Genomic DNA, 399 nt, shown 5'->3' on the forward strand with positions numbered 1-399 from the left:
ACATCTTTTTTTTCTTTTCTTTTCTGCTATCTAAACTCTTCATAAGGAGAGACAAATGGAGGTTACAGAAGATTTCTAAAAAAAAAAAAGTGATGGAAAGCTAATTTCTAAAACACCCAATCTTGCAAATACCATCGTGCAAATATTAATCGCAACGGAAGCTTAAATAGCGTGGTCTATAATCGAGAGGATTGCATTATATGCTTTTGGAGACTGTTAACATTAGGATATTAGGATGTTGCAGTATGTTATGAATGCTATTATGGTTATGGTATGGTAGGATGGTTATGGTATGGTAGCATGGTTATGGTATGGTAGCATGGTTATGGTATTGTAGCATGGTTATGATATGGTAGCATGGTTATGGTATGGTAGCATTAATATGATATGGTTTTGATA

Source organism: Penaeus monodon, chromosome 31 (genome assembly GCF_015228065.2).
Source record: "Penaeus monodon isolate SGIC_2016 chromosome 31, NSTDA_Pmon_1, whole genome shotgun sequence".
Classification (NCBI taxonomy): domain Eukaryota; kingdom Metazoa; phylum Arthropoda; class Malacostraca; order Decapoda; family Penaeidae; genus Penaeus; species Penaeus monodon.